Source organism: Hemicordylus capensis, chromosome 1 (assembly GCF_027244095.1).
Source record: "Hemicordylus capensis ecotype Gifberg chromosome 1, rHemCap1.1.pri, whole genome shotgun sequence".
Taxonomy (NCBI): Eukaryota; Metazoa; Chordata; class Lepidosauria; order Squamata; family Cordylidae; genus Hemicordylus; species Hemicordylus capensis.
In genome coordinates, this window is record NC_069657.1 from 204,912,283 (window position 1) to 204,929,455 (window position 17,173).

The following is a 17,173-nucleotide window of genomic DNA, read 5'->3' on the forward strand; positions in this document are numbered from 1 at the left end:
AGGGAGGGGGTGTGTGTGTCATACCTCGAATCAGTAAACCACTGAAGAAAATGCAGACATACATTTCTTGTTTTTCTTTGTATTCATAACTGTATATGGATTAATAAAACAGCAAAGGCTGGAAGCCAGGCCCCGCAACAAAACTTTTTGAAGGCAGGATAGATGTTAATATAACAACAGCTGTGAATAGAACAATGAAGGATTTTGTTTATCTGAGAAGAAGCAGGAACCGTATCTTTATATTATTGTGGATATTTAGATACCACTGATAAAACATGAGGATAGGCATCTGCAGGCAGAGGCATATCTAGGGAAAATAGCGCCTAGGGCAAACACTGAAATTGAGCCCCCCTGTCCAAGCATCTGACACCCATCTTTCAGATAACTTTACCATAATATCAGCTGAAAAATACAAGTAATCTTTTAATATTTCAAAAACTATTTAGCAGTGGACATAGCCAGACCAAAAAATGATGGAAAACTACAAATTTCAGTATGCTGGGGCTCATGAAATACCCAAATACTATGTGGAGGTGTACTTGGAAAACTAAACAGAAGTGCCTGTCTAATTATCTACTATGCATTGTAGCATCACCATTACATAAGTTTTAAAAATCAATGGAGAATTGGACTTTTCCCAGATACTCTGTAAATAATTAAAGGATATGCAGAGTAAACTGTGTCACTGCTTGGAATATATTCTAGTCTTTCAGAAAGACAGTTAAAATGAGAGAAAGAGAGCAAGAAATTCCCAGTGGGCCTTAATATTAAAGATTTCACACTGATTCAGAGACAAACTCACCATTAATAGCCATATTATTAAGACATCACATTTAACACACTTATCACAAGAAGCAAAGTAAGAGCAAATGAATGCAATCCTAGCTCATAAGCGTCAGCTCAGTATTCACAAGCCCTGATTCTCTGTACATAGTGCCAATCTGAATATGTGTACAGTGTCTTATATTATTATTTTTATACCTGTAGCCCCTTTGGGGGGCTTCCTAAAGGCTGGGGGGGGTGAAAAGGTTCCCCCTTACCCTGCTGGCCTCTAGGGCCTCGCAGGTACCATTTGAGCATGTGCAGTGGCCATTTTTAAAAATAACTTTTTTTAAAAGGCCACTGAAAACAAAATGGCCACCGCGCATGCTCAAATGGCCTCTGCAAGGCCTGGCATGACCAAGGGCCTCACAGAGGCCATTTGAGCATGCACGGTGGCCATTTTGTTTTCGGCAGCCATTTTTAAAAAAATTTACAAAATGGCGCCCCACTTCAAGTGGCGCCCGGGGCACATGCCCTGCCTGCCCTACCCTAGATATGCCCCTGTCTGCAGGATGCTTTCTGGGGGAGGAAGAGGCCTGAAGCTACACTCCTATACCCACTTAACTGGGAGAATCCCCATTTAGTTCAATGGGACTCACTCAATCCCGGGAGGAAGCAAGTGGGCAACTTCCCCCCTTGCCCTCTTCCCCAATCACCATGAGCATGAGATCATTAGTGCTGTAGTAAAAATATGGAGTGTATATGGACATTGCTTAACAACTTCTTCATTCTTACTGGTGCTAATAATATATTCAGTCATTCAAAAACCTTCAATTTACATGAGAGTTAAGATGCTTTACGTTTTCACTCATGCTTTAGAAAGAACAAGCCGACCCCCGCACAGAGCATCTGCACATTTTTTGGGGCCGGCTACCTCTCTCTCCCCCGCCCCAGTCTCCGGCCGGGCCGCCGCCAGCCTCCGCGGCCGGACCGGGCCCCCCGCCGCCGGCCTCCATGGTCAGGCCAGGGCCCCCGCCGGCCTCCCCGGCTGGGCCAGGGCCCCCACCACCACCCTGGCCTCTATGGCCCGGCAAGGCCCGCCACTGCCTCTGTCCTCCACCACAGACGCGCCTCAGCCAATCAGGTGCGTCCCTCCGCTCCGCTGCCCAGCCAATTAGCTGGGTTGCCGGGATGCATCCCCACAGAGGCTGAGGCACATCTACGGGGATTAAATATATAGATGGAATGGTGGCAGTGTCGGGGGCTCCTCCAACCCCACTGCCAGCCTCCCAAATGACAACTCAGACCAGCTGTGGCCTGCTTTGGGCCTGTGCGCATGAATTAGAGTGACCTCCACATGTGCAGAGATGCTATTTGTGTCACCATGCAAACAGGGGCTCTCTTACCCCTGGACTTTGGGACCCTGGCCCAAGGCCTCCAAGATCTAGAAGTGCTCCAAAGGCCTGGGGGGGCCTCCTGCCACCCCCCCACACCTGCCACCACTGCCCCACCACGAGGCCGAACTGCCAATATTTTAAACAATTCTAGCCGCCAGGGGGTGAGGGTGATATGCTGAGCAGGCCTCCCTGGCACCTCGCAGTTCTCAGGGGCCACTGGGCTGGACGGTCTTACATAAGAACAGCCCTGCTGGATCAGGCCCAAGGCCCATCCAGTCCAGCATCCTGTTTCGCACATTGGCCCAACAGATGCCACTAGAAGCCTACGGGCAGGAGCTGAGGGCATGCCCATCTAGGAAGCCCATCTAGTCCAGCATCCTGTTTCACACAGTGGCCCACCAGATGCTGCTGGAAGCCTACAGGCAGGAGTTGAGGGCATGCCCTCTCTTCTGCTGTTACTCCCCTGAAACTGGTATTGAGGCATCCTGCCTTTGAGGCTGGAGGTGGCATATAGCCCTCCGACTAGTAGCCGTTGATAGACCTCTTCTCCATGAAGTTATCCAAACTCCTCTTAAAGCCATCCAGATTGTTGGCTGTCACCACATCTCATGGCAGAGAATTCCACAAGTTGATTATGCGTTGTGTGAAAAAGTACTTCCGTTCGTTGGTCCTAGATTTCCTGGCAATCAATTTCATGGGATGAGCCCTGGTTCTAGTGTTATGTGAGAGGGAGAAGAATTTCTCTCTATCCACTTTCTCCACACCATGCATGATTTTATAGACCTCTATCATGTCTCCCTGCTGTTGTCTTTTTTCTAAACTAAATAGCCCCAGGTGTTATAGCCTTGCCTCATGAGAAAGGTGCAATAGGCCCTTGATCATCTTGGTTGCCCTCTTCTGCACCCTTTCCAGTTCTACAATGTCCTTTTTTAGATGTGGTGATCAGAATTGTACACAGTACTCCAGGTGCGACCGCACCGTAGTTTTGTATAAGGGCATTATAATATTAGCAGTTTTATTTTCAGTCTGCTTCCTAATGATCCCTAGCATGAAATAGGCCTTTTTCATAGCTGTCACACATTGAGTCAACACTTTCAACGAGCTGTCCACTAAGACCCCCAAATCCCTCTCCTGGTCTGTCACCAACAGCTCAGTTCCCTTCAGTGTATACTTGAAGTTGGGATTTTTCATCCCAATGTGTTTCACCTTACACTTGCCAACACTGAAATGCATTTACCATTTTGTCACGCACTCACCCAGTTTGGAGAGATCCTTTTGGAGCTCCTCTCAATCAGTTTTGGATTTCATTACCCTAAATGGTTTGGTGTCATCTCAAAATTTGGCCACTTCGCTGCTTACCCCTACTTCTAGATCATTTATGAATAAATTTAAAAGCACCAATCCCAGTACAGATCCCTGGGGGACCCCACTTCTTACTCCCCTCCATTGTGAAAACTCTCCATTTATACCTACCCTCTGTTTCCTGTCTTTCAACCAGTTAGCAATCCACACAGGTACTTGTCCCCTTATCCAATGACTGCTAAGTTTCCACAGGAGACTTTGATGAGGAACTTTGTCGAAATTTTTTTGGTAGTCCAGGTATACTATGTCAACTGGATTACCTTTATCTACACACTTGTTGACACTCTCAAATAACTCCAAAAGGTTTGTGAGGCAAGATTTACCTTTGCAGAAGCAATGCTGGTTCTCTCCCAGCAGGGCCTGTTCTTCTATGTGCTTTACAATTTTATCCTGAAGATGCTTTCCATCAATTTGCCTGGAACAGACGTTAAGCTAACCGGCCTGTAATTCCCTGGATCACTCCTGAATCAATTTTTGAAAACTGGTGTTACACTGGCTATTTTCCAGTCCTCTGGTACAGAGCCTGATAGCAGGGATCAGTTATATATTTTAGCAAGGAGGTTGGCAATTTCACATTTAAGTTCTTTGAGGACTCTTGGATGGATGCTATCTGGCCCTGGCGAGTTGCTAATTTTCAGTTTTTTTCAGACAGTTTAAAACATCATCTCTTGTCATTTCTATCTGAATCAGTTCTTTAGCCTCCATCCCTAAAAAGCCTGGTTCAGGAAGAGGTATATGCTCAGTATCCTCTGCTGTGAAGACGGACGCAAAGAACTCATTTAGCTTCTCTGCAACCTCCATATCCTCCTTAATAATCCCTTTCACTCCCTCATTGTCTAATGGTCCAGCCACCTCCCTGGCAGATTTCCTGCTTCTGATGTATTTAAAGAAGTTTTTGTTATTCCCCTTGATGCTTTTAGCTAAATGTTCCTCAAACTCTCTTTTTGCCTCCCTTATTATCACTTTGCATTTCTTTTGCCAGAGTTTGTGTTCCTTTCTGTTCTCTTCATTTGGACAGGCCTTCCAATTTCAGAAGGAAGTCTTCTTCCCTTTTATGGCTTCCTTGACATTACCTGTTAGCCATGCTGGCATCCTCCTGGACTTAGTGGTACCTTTCCTTCTTTTGGGTATACAATCTAACTGGGCTTCTAGTATTGTGGTTTTGAGTAAACGCCATGCGTTCTGGAGCGAAGTGACTCTCCTGATTTTCCCTTTCAGCTTTCTTTTCACCATTCTCCTCATTTTGGAGAAGTTTCCTCTTCTGAAATTCAAAATGTCTGTGTTAAACTTCCTTGGTGATTCCCTCCGCGCATGTATGCTGAATTTGATCGCACTATGGTCACTGTTCCTTAAAGGGTCGATGACACTGACATCACACACCAGGTCCTGGGTGCTACTCAGGATTAAGTTCAAGGTCGCCTTCTCTCTGGTTGGTTCCAAGACCAGCTGTTCTAGGGCAGAGTCATTCAGCGTATCTAGAAATTTGACCTCTCTGTCATTACCTGACTGTGAATTTACCCAGGCTATGTGTAGGTAATTGAAGTCACCCATTATTACAGCCCTGCCTCTCCTTGACACCTCCCTGATTTCCTTCTGCAACTCCCAGTCACTGTCATTGTTTTGATCCGGAGGGCAATAGCACATCCCCAGTAGCACATTTCATTTCAGACCTTGTATTGTCACCCACAAAGTTTCTGTGGATGACTCCAATCCACTTAGGTTTTCTATCTTGTTAGATTCTATCCCTTTTTTAACATACAGTGCTACTCCACCTCCAAGGTGCCCCTCCCTGTCCTTTCTATAGAGTTTATATCCAGGAATAACAGTGTCCCACTGGCCAGCACTTTGAATTGGACCCAGAAGTGAACTGGCAGCCAATGTAATGACCACAACAAAGGTGAAACATGGTCATATTTTCTGCTGCCCAAAAGCAGCCGGGCCAGGGCATTTTGGGCCAGCTGAAGCTTCTGAGTCATCTTCAAAGGCAATCCAAGGTTTAGTGCATTGCAGTAGTCCAACTGAGAGGTGACGAGGGCATGAGTTACAGTTGCCAGGGCCTGTGGGTCGAGGTAAGGCCACAGTTGGTACACCAGATGAAGCTGGGCAAAGACTCTCCTGGCCACGGCTTCTACCTGCTGTTCCAACAAGAGCTGTGAGTCCAGGATGACCCCCAAATCGCAAGCCTGCTCTTTCAAGGGGAGCACGACCCCATCAAGGAAGACACTTGAAAACAGAACCTGGCCAGATCGAGAACTGAACAAGAGCAACTCTGTCTTGGAGGGATTAAGCCTGAGCTTGTTTTGGTCCATCCAAACCCTTACAGCCTCCAGACACTGGGTCAACACATTCATGGCATCCCCGGATCGACCCAGGGTGGCGATGTACAATTGTATATCATCAGCATACTGATGATACCTCACCCCAAATCGATGGATGACCTCACTCAGCGGCCTCATATAGATGTTAAAAAGCAAGGGAGCAAGGACTGAGCCCTGTGGCACTCCACAAGAGAGAGGCCATGGGCTAGAGCACTCACCTCCAATGCAAACTGTCTGAAACCGTCCACTAAGGTAGGAACGGAACCAGCACAAAACTGTGCCCCTGGTTCCCAGCCCCTGCAGATGATCCAGAAGGATACCATGGTCGATGGTATCAAAAGCCACTGAGAGATCTAATAGAACCAAGAGAGGCATGCTTCCCTTATCAAGGCTCCAATAGAGGTTATCCACCAGAGCAACCAATGCCGTTTCTATGCTGTGCCGTGGCCTAAACATCGATTGAAAAGGATCAAGGAAATCCACTCCATCTAGGATTCTCTGTAGTTGAACAGCAACAACTTTCTCCAAAACCTTCCCTAAAAAGGGAAGGTTGGAGATAGATCTAAAATTATCTAATATCTCTGGGTCCAGGGAAGAAGACTTCAGGAGAGGGCGGACCACTGCTTCTTTCAAAGCTAGGGGAACCTCTCCCTCCCTGAATGATAAATTCACTAGCTCCTGGACCCAGGACCTCACCCCACCCCACCACCCCGGCCGAACAAATCAACCAGGAGGGGCAAGGATCAAGAGAACAAGATGCCGAGCTCATACCACAGAGAACCCTAGTATGTATGTGTTTCTTTTTTCCTACCTGAATGATTTACCTTGAATGAACAGTACTTGAATGATGACCACTTGAGCTAATAGTAATATTATTACTGTGGTTTAATATGATTTGTCAACGAAGAATATTGTATGATCTTTTTTATTGTGCTCCTAACACAAAAAGTGGTTTGGAACAGACACGTGGGGATATAGTATGATTGATAGGAACTTCATAATCTCCGTGCATACAATGGAGTAAGAAAATACAACTATTTTATTTCAGGGGGGGGAAACAACCTGATGGACTTTATTTGCATATGTTAATATCATGGAATGCTTAAAGATTACCAGTCAGGATAGGTGCCAGACTGAACCATATACATATTTCCCCACAGTATTAATATATTAGATTTAAAATTGCTAAAAGGGTTGGAAAATGGAGGGTAAAGGGTTGAATGCTGCTGCCTCACAGGAGTCTGTTAAACTTCAACTAGCTCTGCTTAATCTATACAGTATTCTTCTTCTTATAGAAGGGATTTAGTTTCAATCTAAATCATCCTTGGATAAAAGTTTCTCTCTAACCCTCATATAAATAAAGAGTCAAGCTTCACACAATAATATTCTTCTGTGAGAAGCCAGTATCCAGGCTGGCTGAATGAATCCAGGTGGATGAAATGCAACTAGTCTAATAATGTTTAATTTTGACAGACTTGCATGAAGCTAACTCAACAGATCCAAGACTTGTTCACTCAATCATCAACATCAGGTTTGGCGGCATTGTACCCTGGTTTGCATGATTGTGTGAACTCACAAAAATTCCTCAAACCCAGGTTGCCAAAGCAGGGTATCCCAGCTTTTGTACCCTCTTAACCACTGCAGAAGAAGAGAAGAGCTCTCCTACTTTGCTTTTCTGGTTGCATGGACCCATTACATTGTATAGCAACCACTAGGGATGTGCACGGAACCGCGGTGGGGCGGTTCGACTGCAGCGGGGGTATACCTTTAAGAGCGGGTGGAGGGTGCACTTACCCCTCCCACTGCTTTCCCCCTGCCAGCATCAGGTTTTTTAACAGCACATTGGGGCAGCAGCGTACCTCCCTGCCACCCCGTTGCCCTCGTCTTCCAGATATGACTGGAAGTTGTTAATGTGCCTGCACCTGCGACAAATAGTAAGGACGCTACTCGACGAGTATGAGGGATACCCCCACCGCATTCAAACCGGCGGAACCACCAGTTCTTCTAACTGGTTTGGAAACCCATAAAGGGCCTCCGAACCGGTTCCATGCACATCCCTAGCAACCACCAGAATCCAACAGGTCCAGAAACAATAGAGAGCTGTGGCTACAGGTGCTGCCGTCTGCAAAAAGGCCCTCTGCAAAGTGGCACCTGGAAAATTGTGCCACTCTGAAAAGCACACTCTATGATCCTGTAGTGCAGCCGCTTCAGCAGGGCTGGGTCTGCCTCCTGCTCCTTCATGTCCAATCAGAGGGCAGCTGTTGATGTACTGAGGCTTTTCAGTCTACTGGCAGTGCAAAGCATGTTGGGAAGGCCCACTAAGCCTTTGGATAATTTTGCATACTTGCAGATCCCAATTTTAGCAATGGATGCCGGGCCTGGCTTAATTGTGTTTTCCTGGGTTTACTGACCCAATCAGAGGTTTTGCTTGCTTGCTGCTACTGGAGTAAGAGCTCTCTAACACGCCAAACCATCCCCAAATGGTCATGTGCAGTGTTTTCCAGTATATTTTCTATATACGAATGCACATCACAAGAAATAACACAACCAATGCAGATGTCCATCTTTGGCATCCATCAGATACCATCTTGGCAAGATCTAGGAGAGAAGCCAGCAACTTAATGGGGGATGCAGAATGACATTTTCTCTCACTCCTGGAACTGCCTTCTTCAGGCAGGAAGCTGGTATATAAGCAATAACAAATCTTTTCTAGCTTCTCATTTTGGCAATTTGAGCATTTATTAAATCAAATTACTTGTTTAAAAAGAAACAGAGGAGGCTCATCAGTGAAAGGGGGAGGAGCGGCTGTCCCCCCGTAACAAACAAGCTACCAGAGAAACTCAAACTTACCAGTACAGGCAGTCAGCAAACTTCTAGAGCATGGAGTTTCCTCCAGGTTCTCCTCTTAGGAACATAGGAAGCTGCCATATACCAAGACAGACCATTGGTCCATCTAGCTTAGTATTGCCTACAGACTGGCAGCGGCTTCTCCAGGGTTGTAGGCAGGAGTCTCTCTCAGCCCTATCTTGGAGATGCCAGGGAGGGAACTTGGAACCTTCTGCATGCAAGCATGCAGGCACTCTTCCCAGAGCTGCCATCCCCTAAAGGGAATTTCTTACAGTGTTCACATGTAGTCTCCCATTCCAATGCAACCCGGGTAGAACCTGCTTAGCAAAGGACACAATTCATGCTTGCTACCACAAGACCAGTTCTCCTCCTTGCCTATTGCATTCTGTTGGGATATGCAACAGCTGCAGCCTAAGTTACTGTGTATAGTTTGCATGTAATCTGCTATGAAGCCAGAAAGGGCACTGGAGCTTCCTCAGTACTAGGTGGGCTAGCTAGGAGTTTCTATTCTCCTTCCTGTTCCTGTTTGTTTGTTCCTGTGTGAGTCAGCAAGTTCTGTACTGAACTCTTAAGCATTTGTCTCACAAGTAAAGTTGTCCTAAACCTTGCACTGGTGTTTGTTCTGAAAACCAGACAGACAGCTCACATTCTGCAACACTTTCTTCCTTGGTCTTATTAGCTGGAACAGCCTGCTAATCAAGGGTGGGGGGGTATCAGCCAGTCTGTCTCCTAGAGGTCTGTGGCCTGGCCTGACCACTTCAGGTAGAAAATACAGCCCCTGAAGCCACCAGGAAGTGTATTTTCAACCCATTTTTTAGTTCCTGGTCCATGCCAGGCTGTGGGTTCCTAGGAGTCAGACTGGCTGGAACAACTTGATTAGCAGGCTGTTCCAGCCAATAAGACCACGGAAGGAAGCAACACACAAGTGCTTGGGAGGATTTGCTGCCTGCCTGTAGTGGTAAGTTTGAGTTTCTCTGGTAGCTTGTTTTGTTTGGTGGGGTGATGCAACTCCTGGCTTTATCCCCCTTGAGTTCTCTTTTCTGCCCCTCTTTTTCTGCTCTGTGTTTTCTGTCTTCTACCTTTTTGCCCCTACCTTCTCTTTCCTCCTTCTGGTCCCTGCCTTCTCCCCCCCACCACCACCCGGCTGCTTTTTAGGCCCTGCCTTCTCCCCGCCAGCCGTCTTTTGGCCCCACCTTCTCCCCCCGCAACCTTTTGGCCCCTGCCTCCCCCACTCCGCAATTCTGCCTTTTGGCCCCTGCCTTCTGCTTTCTCCCCCTTTTTGCCTTCTGCCTTTTGGCCCCTGCTTTCTCCCCCTTTCTGGTTTCTGCTGCCTCCCCACTTTCTGGTTTCTTCCTTTTGCCCTGCTTTCTGCCCCCCCCCCTTCTGATTCACTCTTTTAGCCCCTGCTTTCCTGCCTCCCTCCCTGTTTTCCTCCATCATTTCAGCGGGCTTTTCCCCCATGAGCATGGAGGAAAGCATGTTGGAGGGGGTAGCTTCTGCCTTGGTGAGTGGGCTGTCCTCCACCCCCCTAGCCCTAGTGCCCACCAGCCACCATTGAAAAGAAACCAAGATGCCTGTTGTATCTGTGCTGCAGTGTTGCATCTATATTGAGTGAAGAACCATTGTGTGTTCTGAAAGGCTGAAGAGAGAAGATACAGAGAGAGAAAAACAAGTGGATTGGGAAGTACTTGAATTCTTCAACATCAGCAGCTCTGAGAGCACATTAGAAAAATAATTCAGTTATTCTTCAGAACATGACAATGAATAATTACTGGGTGAGGTCAAGAGGAGATGGAGTAAGAGCCAACAATGCACTTGTTAATTATAATAAAGTAAATCAGCCACCAGGAAGCAAAGAAAGAAATGCAGTACACTAATGAATATTGGTGGTCTGGATCAGGTTGATGAGAGAAATTACTGTTGCACTGTGAAAACAATTTCTCTTAGAGATTTTAGTTTTGCTCTTGGCATCATAGAATGTCCCATAGTGTTCAACTTTTCATGAAAGTTTCCTGAAAATCTGACAGAGGAGCCTTCACACATGACAAACATCCTTCTCCATTATTCACAAACCCAGAAACTGATATGTAGTGCCACACTTGTTCACTTAAGAATCCCCATGCCAAACAAGGCAACATAACCAGGTCACTGACTTATCCTGGATGTAAATAGTACACCTTCCTGCCACAAATGAAAAAGGAGAAAGGTGGATATTCTTAAATATTACAGCACAAAAATCAGAAACAGAAGAATGGACAACCACAGGATCAGATTCTGTAGGAGTCACAGTAGAAAAGCTGTTATTAGTAGGCCTGTGCACAATCAGAAATACTAGGACAGATCCAATCCAGTAGATATCAGTATCAGATTTTTTTTTACCCTTTGGAATATCAGTATTGGTATCATATTTCCGATCAGAAATCCGATAACTATCGGTAAAAATCCCATATAAGTCTATGGAGTTTTTTTGAAATCAGGGGAAATTGCTTGGCAGAGAGCTTTGAAATTTGACACACATATAGTGGAGGATGGCAAGACTGTGTGTTTAATTTCATTTAAATCAGCCTATCAATTGATTTTTAATTATTTTTAAAGTAACCCAGAATTTGTGCTCACATTCAAGAATCATGGCAAAAAGTGACACAATGTCCGAGAATCACAGAGGAAGTTCTCGGGGGCTGGGAATGAAACAAGGTGTTATTGGTTCGAGGAGAGCTGCAACCATGTATGCCCTCACGGTCTTCCTTCTTTTTCCTAGATCATACCCCTTATATGATAGCAACCCAGTTCTCCATTGTCACCAATATGGGTCATCGATCCAACTTTAGAAAATCCAGGATTTACACAGCCATTTATTATGAGTGTTCAGAGTGTTTTCTTGTCAGAAGGAAAGCAGGTGGTCATGTTCCCTATCTGCTTTTGTTTAATCAGCTAGTTTGTTTGAGTACAGTTAGTACAGGCAAATTTTATACGGGTACCTTGCATGCATCCTCTGTTGTGGTGGCCCTGCTCGAACTCCATCTCCATATGGGGAAATCACTTTCACCTATCTCTTGCCTTGATCAAAGAGTACAAAAAGGACTCATTGACTTGTTACTAAACTAGACCATCTCCTTCAGCCTATTAATCTCTCCTTTGGCACCAAAAGCAAATTCAGCATACAGTGTTTATTTTAGGCTTGTATGTGCACTGACAGATTCTAAAGTTATTGTGTGCTGCTCATCATAAAGCTAGTGATGACTTGGACTTAATTTCTTTCACTTTTATGTTAAGAAAGAGAAAGAAGCAGACAATGAGACATCAAACTCAAAGGAAACTGTGGCCAGATAGCTAGATTGTGCTTTGTTTAAAGTTCAGAGGGAGTTCAGCAGGATCTGTGTTGCAACTGTTTTCTGGGGAACTGCCCAAATCCCATTTGTTTTGGGCAGTTGCTGCTATTGAATCCTATGCAATGGATAAAACATGATGGACAATATGTGTGCATCTGCATGAAACATAGTGGATTCTCCCACAACTACTCTTCACATTGAAACTGGTCATTTTATCTCATTGGCTGATAGCATTCAACTCCTTTTCATTCTGCTGGCTGCTTTCCAGTCACGCTGATGGCTGGTAAAAGCCTATTTGACATCTTTAGGAAGCATATTATGCACCTTCCCAGAAGATGTCACATGTAGTAGTGGGAAATACTCTACATACTCCTGAGTTCTATTAATATTGCATGGCATTAGAATTCTGAATCTTAATTAGATGGTGTCAGTCTATCAGTGCAAGCTGCGAATTTGTGGTGTAGACACACAGAAGGAAACAAAGAGGTCCTATATGCAAGCCTGTCTTCTGCCATATCTCTGCCCATGTGAATGCAACAACAGACAGGCTATAAGGATGGATGACAACATCCCCTGAAAGAGTGAATAAACAAGTTGTGACAATCCTGGACTAAGCACCCCGTCTAGAATTGCCCTCAGTTGGATTTCAGGACCAAATGGCACGTTATATAAAGAACATGCTTAGCAATTGCATGTGTGTTTCTTTCACCCTCTAGCTAGCAATTGTGCTGATCCAATCTGGGTTGAGACTGTATGGGGCAAAGGTTTAAAGCCTCCCTCCCATGTCATTGTCCTGATCCAGGTCCTCCCCACCCACCCATCACATGGTGGGAAATGAACACAAAATTGCCAAACACATGCTTTATGTAACTTGACGTTTGGTCCTCATATTCAACACATTCTTCCCTTTAGTTTCAGCAGAAGCTGAATTATAGATATATACTGTATGGCTATAAGTAACCTGGACAGGTAACCTGGACCATGAATGGCTTAGGTCCAGGTTACCAGAGAGAGCACCTCTCCCTACAAGATCCCCACTGCTCACTAAGATAATCAGGAGGGGTCCGTCTTCGGGTGCCACCAGTTCATTTGGTTGCAGCCCAGGATCGGGCCTTTGCAGTTGTCACCCCTGGGTTGTGGAATCCACTCCCCGTGGATATAAGAGGATTATTTTCTTTGGAGGCCTTCAGGAGAGCCTTAAAGACTCATGGTTTTAGCCTGGCTTTTAATGATATCTAAAATGATATCTTAATTTTAAACTAGCTTAACCTGTGCAGAGCATCTGCACACTAGTACTCGATAGCTCCCCTTCACCTCAGAGATCTCCCCATGCTCTCCTGAGCTGCACTCCTGCTCCTCCTCCTCCTCCTCCATCCCATTGCTTCCATCCCCCTCACCCCTCTTGGTCACTCCTCCATCCCTTTACTCCACCCCCCTCACCTCTCTTGGTCACGGCTGCAGCATTGCTGGCGCCTATTGGCCAAGATGCAACCTCCTATCCCCAGAGACCCTTCTGCTCGAGCCCCACTCCTGCTCCTCCCCACAGGAGCAGCAGCAGCAATGGTTGACCAGGCCCTTCCTCGCTGCCACCACCGCTCGTTCCCCTCAGGCCGCTGAAAGGCCCGGGCCCATCCCTTGCCTGCCTCCCTCTCTCCCTCCACCAATGGCCTTGGTAGCCTCAAACAGCAGCAGTGGTTGACTGGACCTTTTCTTTCTTCCCCCTCCCTTCATGTCCTCTCTCTCTCTCCCTCCCTGAGTTAACAGATCTTGTTCATCTTGTTTTCCCATCTAATTCGCACAGTGGCAGCCTCCTTCTTCTGACCAGTAACAGTTGTATTCAAACTGACCTTACCCATCACAGGCTCCTCCTCCTTATCTGCATATGGAATCCCCACTACCCAATCACCACAGTGCCACAGGCTCCTCCTCCCTATCTTCATATAGAATCCCCACTGGCCAATCACCATGGTGCTTCTGCTTTTACAGGCTCCTCCTCCCTATCTGCATATGGAATCCCCACTGCCCAATCAGGTGCTTCTGCTTGTGAACTCTCAGGAGAGCTGCCACACGCGGGATTAGCCATGGGTATGCCTTAAATATATAGGATTTTAATCTGGTTTAAATGTTTTTGTTTTTGTTGTTTTATTATGTGTTTTTTATTTTAATGTAGACTGCCCTGGGCCACTTTAGGAAGGGTTTTATATAAATTGAACAAATAAAAGTATGTCTAATACAAATGGCCTTCTCTCCCCTCTTACATTTCCAACAGAACCAAATTGGCAGAAAAATCTATTTTCCATGCACCAATTTGCTGGCTTTCAGAAAATGAGTCAAAGGTGAGGGAAAGGAGGTTTACAAGCACCCATCTCAATGCTTGGATATTTTATCATAACTCATTTTCAGGCAACTTTTCCTTTCACTATTTTGTCAACTTACTGATGCCTTTTTTTAAAAAAAAAATAGACAAAGAATTCACATTGACCAGACTGAACTGACTGGTATACATACAATTTCATATTTATTTATTTTTTAGAAGAATAAACCTTCCCAGATGGTTTCCTTAATGAGCTCCTCATCCCCTTTATAATTTCTAGACATACAACAGTTGTCATCAGTTATATTTTTTCCCTCTACACCGTCTGTAAGTTTGCGTCCCCATGATGTGTCATTGCTACACTTACGTGCCTAATGAGGTTCAGGCACAAAGATGGATACCTTTCCCACATAAATCATTAAGATTGATCTTTCTGTGTATCGCTCCTGTCGCTTTTTAAATGACAAATACCATAAACTGTAATTTTCAGTTCCAGTCAGTCTTCCTGTACTTCAACAGAATTACAGATCTGCTCATATAACATACAAGTGTGGCTGAATTGAAAAGGCAGTGGCCCTGTCATCAGTTATAGAACGACAATCCAGAGGGCTACTTAGGGCACACTCAGTGACACTTTTGATTTTTCGCCTGCCATATCCATAACTGACATTTGAAACTTCAGAATTTCAGAAATCTATTACGGTAGGTGCTACACTCTGAGCAGCACAAGCCCCAAGTGCCACTTGATATCCAGAGCTAGAAGGCAAAGATCATAAAGGATAGCAAAAGAGGGTAGCCTTTAGTATTGTTTTAGTGCAAGACTTAAGTTCTAGGCTTCAGACAAACAATACTGTAGTCGTGGGGAGCACACAGTGGGGAGCAAACATGTGGTTTGTTCACACAACCTCCATTAGGGTAGGAGGAGCACCCAGACAGGGTAGGAGAGCTGTGCATGCACATAAGAACATAAGAAAAGCCCTGCTGGATCAGGCCTAAGGCCCATCTAGTCCAGCATCCTGCCTCACACAGTGGCGCACCACCAGATGCTCCCGGACATCAGTCATGGATAGCAGCGATTGGTGCAGGGGTCACATGTACCAACATCAAGGTAGGAGACAAGGGGGCATGATGGGGTGTGATGCAGGAGCTGGTTGAGAGGGGCACACCCTGCCCAGATTCCATCTCCAGCATTTTACCAAGGGTGGATGTACAGTTGTCTGACCCAGCTCCCACCTCACACATGATCATACTCCTCACCTCCTCCCTTGATGTTTGTGTGCACACAACCATTGATGGGGAAAATGCATGGTTCTTCTACATTGGCCAGGTGCTCCTCCTACCCTAATGGTGGTCATGTGAACTAGCCTGGTATTTGTCCATGTGAAAGACAGTTGCTTATAAGGATATTTCATGGCTGGGGATCATCCAATGTTGGCATCGTCGAGCAACTGCTGAGGGCCCAGGGCATTCCAAAAGGCCCATTGCTAATGCCTGAAATGACCTCTGCACCCCTAGCCTTTCTACAGTATTAGAGTGACACTCTGAAAAAAGAGAGTTACTTTATTGTCACCTTCCCACTCCCATCCCATCCATCATGGTCAGCCCCACCACAAACCTTAGGAGAGGCTTTCTACAGAGCAGGTCCATGGAAAGCAGTTTGCTGAAGGCTCCCTGAAACCTGGAGCCAGCCCTGTTCATGTCACAAGATGGACCTGGTTTTGTTGTTTTTTAATCTGACTTTAAAGCAGTGTGGTAAACCAGGACATGAGCCCAAGGTGAAAGTTTTCAGCGGCTACTTCTACATTCAGTCCAGATTGCCAGGAATCATGTTAATGGGTGGCAAATAAGCAGCATGAATTGGCCCTGAACATTAGCATTTGCAACGATACTCATTTTAACCAGGCAAAAATCCCAAAGCCCTGTCACATGGCAGAGTCATATTTACAACTATAATTAAAGAAGCACTGCAAGAAAAATACTTCCTAACCCAAAAGAAAAACATCTGCAAACATCTGCGGTGTCTTTAAAGCAGTGTTTGAAAACAAGGAGGGGAAGGGTCCAGGCATATAGAAGCATGCCCAATTTGCATCCCATGTTGATGCATCATTTAATTTGAATAGGAGGTTACATAAAGAAGTGACTCGGGATTTGGAGGGGTTATACTATGCAAATGAATTTAGGCCAAGAGTACTTTTTTCCTACCAGACATTGTCCTTATGTACACCTCTTACCAAATCTCTCTCTCTCTCTCTCTCTCTCTCTCTCTCTCTCTCTCTCTCACACACACACACACACACACACACACACAGCTCCATCTGCAAGCAAGTCAACTGAAACCCCAGCCTTCTACATGCTTTCCTGGTGAGGATCAATAATGAAGGAATGTTGGTGCCAGGAATCAACGGCACACTTGGCCATGTGCCAGGAAGCGTAGGCTGTGCAGCTTCTGAGAAGTTTACAGGAAAACGTGACATCTTGAAGATGAAGAAAAGCAGTAAACAACAAGCCTTTCTAGCCTACAATTTTAAGACCTTGCTTGGAATCTGCTGCAAATAAAATTAGAATAAAATAAAGATGAAAACACTTTTCTTCAAAGTTTTTCTATGCTTTTTTATTTTTATTTTAAAAGAGGATATTTGGTGCTTTAAAAAAGATTAAGTTTTTTTTAAAAAAAAAAATCTTCTCTCCATCACTGTGTAGTCATTGCATAAGATCCAGGCTCTTTTCATCCTGACAGCTCTACAATTATGGTGACAAAAATAAGGAATAAAAATTGAAAAGCCAGTGAAAGTCTAACCATTTTATGGTACATATTTGATTGACAAATCTTTTTTTTTTTTAAGC

At 45.3% G+C, this 17,173-nt stretch overlaps 1 long non-coding RNA gene across 1 annotated transcript; it reads left to right on the forward strand.

Annotated features, from left to right (window-relative positions):
* The first annotated feature begins 9,521 nt into the window (after window positions 1–9,521).
* On the forward strand, window positions 9,522–16,917 carry LOC128333978 (uncharacterized). Its single transcript, XR_008311144.1, has 3 exons — window positions 9,522–9,644; window positions 14,285–14,351; window positions 16,639–16,917. It is a non-coding gene; the product is annotated as an uncharacterized LOC128333978 (long non-coding RNA).
* Window positions 16,918–17,173: the final 256 nt, after the last annotated feature.